The following is a 4,524-nucleotide window of genomic DNA, read 5'->3' as shown; positions in this document are numbered from 1 at the left end:
AAAAGGTACCCATATTATGCCAGAGCATTTTTTTCTGAGGCATTTAGAAACTACCAAAGTTTAGTTTCACCAATGATTACATTAACAAATACTTTCCATCTGCTAAAATAGTTTTGCAGCCTGGCAAGGTGGCTCATGCCTGTAATCCCAGCACTTTGGGAGGCCGAGGCAGGCAGATCACGAGGTCAGGAGTTTGAGACCAACCTGGCCAACATGGTGAAACCCCATCTCTACTAAAGATACAAAAAAATTAGCTGGGTGTGGTGGCACGCACCTGTAATCCCAGCTACTCAGGAGGCTGAGGCAGGAGAATCACTTGAACCTGGGAGGCAGAAGTTGCAGTGAGCCAAGATCCTGCCATTGCACTCCAACCTGGGTGACAGGGCAAGACTCCATCTCAAAAAATAAAGTTTTGCAAAGCTATCTCCAACTTCTGGCATTTCTAATAGAATACTTATTTTTTTAAAACCTGCCCTTTCTCCAGACTATAGAACATTTCTGCTTCCTGTGTGCAATCTGAGGTTTCATTTGTTTTCTTCTAAATTTGTTTTCTGCAGCAAAACTCATCAGGAAAAAAAAAAAAAAAACAAAAAACTTACTATTATATATTTTTGTAAGGCAGTTTTAAATTGTGGTTGTTAGTCTTTGGCTTAAATGATTCAAACCGAAGATCTGAATCAAGGGAGTGGCAGAAATTCTGGTTCTAGTCCTAATTTCAAAATGCAGAATAGGAACACATAGACTTTATTGTATTTTGAAAACTTTGAAACTAAGGGATCAAACAATACAGCTGTGCATATTCCCAAAGAGTTTTAGCAAGTGCATATCTCTAAGCAAAATTCTGTTTATTCTGGCTTAGCTAAGCCGGCTATTTGGAATGCAGAACATGGAGGGCAGCTAGTGCATCATTTCAGGCTCTTGCCGTCTGCTTCTTCCTCATGTCCCCCTCTCTCCCGGCCCTCTCCTCTTCTTTTCTTCTTTCTACTTTTCTTTTTTTCTTTTTTCCCTCTTTTCCTCTCTCCTACTGATGTTCCTCTTTTCCATTAGTGGAAATTAATATATTTTTGCATCACTGGTTGTGCTTATTTTTAAAATACTGGGGCATCCTCTCTTCACAGTACATTTTTCATTAGTTTTTTTGGCTTCAGAATAATATTTTCCATTATGTCACTTGTAGATTAAATCTGCAACTTTGTAAGCTTACTTTTTAAAAGTGCTTATGACTAAAAAAAATGTCACTGTTCAGTTGCCTGTAGGCAGAGCTTTATTGTTTTGCAGCACACTGATTGCCCTTCATAGAAATGGATTTCCAGCTTTAAGATGACTGGTTCCTTGTACTTGTCGGCTTAAAGACTAAATCCACCTCATAATCCTAAGTGGTAGGTCTACTTACTTCCCCCACTTTCTCGTTGTTTTGATAACTGCTTTCGAGCCTAGGCTAGACAATGTTTTTTAAGGTTCCTTAGAGTCTCTATTTTTATAACTGTTTAATCTACACCTTTGCTTGCTGTATTGGTGCTGACATGGCCACAGGCATCCATCCAGATCTTTATTTCACAGGCATTTCCTGAGCATTCATTTTGTACTCAACGCTGCAGATATGAAAACAAACAAGACACAGTGTTTCCTGCCCTCAAGTCTATTGACAGGGCAGACCAAAAAAATTAAAAATAGTCATAAAGTGTGGGCTTTCTCTCAGACTACTGGTAGAAATGTGAATTGATGTAATCCTTTTTGGAGGTGATGTGGCTGAGATTACTAGCTGTCTCCTAATATTCACTGTCCCCTCCTTCAGTGGTAACGGAACCCCCAAGTTGTAGCTGGGCACATGGTCACACAAAACAAATACTACAGTTCTGAGTGCCCTTTCAGCTATATGTGACAGGTGATTAAGTTCTGGCCTAAGAGATGTCAATGGAAGTGTTATCTCCAATCTCTTGAGTCAGGCCTTTAAAAAGAATAGACCTTTTCTCCCCTTACCTGTTCTTCCTTTCCTCCAGCCTGCTTGTTAGAATGTGATCTTGGCATTGAGCCACCCTTGATCAAACAAATGAGGGAAACACCCTAGGCATGGCAGAACAAGTTGAGAGTAGCCCAAGGCCCTTGCTGGCCTCATGCAATAAAGCTGCATACTTTTCATGCAGCCCTGGCTGGATTAGCTATCCCCAGACAGTCATGTGAGCGCAACATAAACCACTGTCTTTTTAAAGCAGAACCTGTGATCTCAAACTAATTAGAGGAGTCTTGAAAAATGCATATCAAAACACTTTAAAAGTTCATATCCTTTTAGGCCAGCCATAGTGGCTCACGCCTGTAATCCCAGCACTTTGGGAGGCCGAGGCGGGCAGATCACTTGAGGTCAGGAGTTTGAGACCGGCCTGGCCAACATGGTGAAACCCTTTCTCTACAAAAATACAAAAATTAGTCAGGCGTGGTGGTGCACGCTTGTAGTCCCAGCTACCTGGGAGGTGAGAGAACTACTTGAACCTGGGAGGCAGAGGCTGCTGTGAGCTGAGAGCACATCACTGCACTCCAGCCTGGGTAATAGAGCCAGATCTTGTCTAAGAAAAAAAAGAAGTTAATATCCTTTTAACCCCAAATTTCCAGGTAATCAAAGAAGTATGTGTTTCTACAGTCAGATACCTCTTTTCCACATAACCTTTGAGTCTGAAGCTCCTGCAGAATTCTTATGAAGGGCCACATTTAGCTTATATAGCACTTCCTTTAGCTAAAGCCTCTGACCAAGTACCTGGGAAATAAACCATACTCAGCCACCCCACTTGCAAATATTACAACCACAAAATGCTGAAGTAGAAATTTTTCACAGGGACAATACAATATGACAATACTTCAATGTCCCCCTTTGAGGTTTTCAAAGTCCTGGCTGTTGTAAACAGGAAGATATAAATGGGCCAGGCACTGTGGCTCACGCCTGTGATCCCAGCACTTTGGGGGGCCAAGGCGGGCAATCACTTGAGGTCAGAAGTTCGAGACCAGCCTGGCCAACATGGTGACACCCTGTCTCTGCAGTCGGGTGCCTGTAATCCCAACTACTCAGGAGGCTGAAGCAGGAAAATTACTTGAATCGGGAGGCGAGGTTGCAGTGAGCCAAGGTTGCACCACTGCACTCCAGCCTGGGAGACAGAGCGAGATTCTGTCTCGAGAAAAAAAATAAGCTATAAGTGCTGGAGGACCCTCTATGGCTTTCTGGTAATTCTGCTGCTATGAGCTGCTCACAGATGCCATAGCACTTCTTCCACCATCATGAGTTGTTGCCATAATTTTCCGGATGCTGTTCTGGCAGTGCACTCACACAGCTTTAATCTTTTTTTGTCTCCACATTTTCCAGTGACTGGCAGCTCACTCCACATGCTTTGGTTATTATCAGAATATCCTGAATTTCAAGTTTTCTCTCAATGAATCAGTGTTATTTCTATCAACAGTGTACACTATTCTTCCTGCAAAAGTGCTAGATAAAGAAGATGGCTGATTGCATAACCAGAGATTAATCACTGCTGGAAGAGCAAAGTCAAGCATGCCAGGGAAAGAGAACTATGTGGAGTAGAATCATCCCAAAGAGCATGGCCTTGTCTTCCATTTTAAAGCATCAATGGAGGGTTAAAATGACTAGCACCTCTTACCCTCTAGCCCCTGCTTTACTCCTTAGAAGAGGATGGTGTTCTCACTTTAACCACACACATATACTGAAACTGGGATGATACAGATAAGATTAGCATAGCCCTTGGACAAGGGTGACAAATAAATTCTTGAAGCCTTCCATTAAAAAAAAAGAATTTTCAAAAAGTTGGGGCACTCTTAGGGATCTAGTCCTAAGCCCTCCTTGTTTTCTGATACTTACAACCAGAATACAATGAAGCGTATGTACAAATTTTCACATGCAAACACATTCTTGGCTTCCACTATCTATGACCATGGCTTAAATGCTGCTTAAATCACTGCTGGGTGCTGATGAAAGAAGTCCCACTATAGATTAGTTCCTTGATAATTGCATAACATTTCATGTTAAATAAGCCCACGGTACTACTCAGAGCCCTATTACTTGTCTCTGTTCAACATCATTCCATTACTGACCATTACAAACCTTTTCCATTCTCTTAAATCATTTCATCCCTTCTCCCCTGATCTCAGCACATGAGCTTGCCTCATACTTTGAAGAACAAAATTGAAACCATCAGATGGAAATTCCCTCATCTTTCTGATTTGATACAAGAATCTTTCCACATTCTCTCTTCTTTCCCTCCTGCTCCTCGTATCTGTTTTGAATTCTAACCCTGCTCACACTTTCAAAAATGTTACAGTCATTTTTTTCATCTCTCATATAACTTCCACATACATAAGATGTATGTATGGATACACACATCTTGGCTAAATGCATCTCATTCGCTTTTAAACCTGTTCATTTCTCCTGACCGTAAATACAAAAACAAATTACCTTGCCTACATATTTGTCTGCAGCTACTGCCCCAATACTCCCATCTTCTTCACAGCCAAATTTCCAAAAAC

General features: G+C 41.5%; 1 non-coding gene across 1 annotated transcript; it reads left to right on the top strand.

Annotated features, from left to right (window-relative positions):
* The first annotated feature begins 3,676 nt into the window (after positions 1-3,676).
* LOC111536709 lies at positions 3,677-3,787 on the top strand. Its single transcript, XR_002729798.1, has one exon. It is a non-coding gene; the product is annotated as a U6 spliceosomal RNA (small nuclear RNA).
* The last annotated feature ends 737 nt before the right edge of the window (positions 3,788-4,524 follow it).

Source organism: Piliocolobus tephrosceles, chromosome 12, assembly GCF_002776525.5.
Source record: "Piliocolobus tephrosceles isolate RC106 chromosome 12, ASM277652v3, whole genome shotgun sequence".
NCBI classification, from domain to species: domain Eukaryota; kingdom Metazoa; phylum Chordata; class Mammalia; order Primates; family Cercopithecidae; genus Piliocolobus; species Piliocolobus tephrosceles.
Note: the sequence above shows the minus strand (reverse complement) of the source record. Positions and strands in the feature narration are given on the sequence as shown.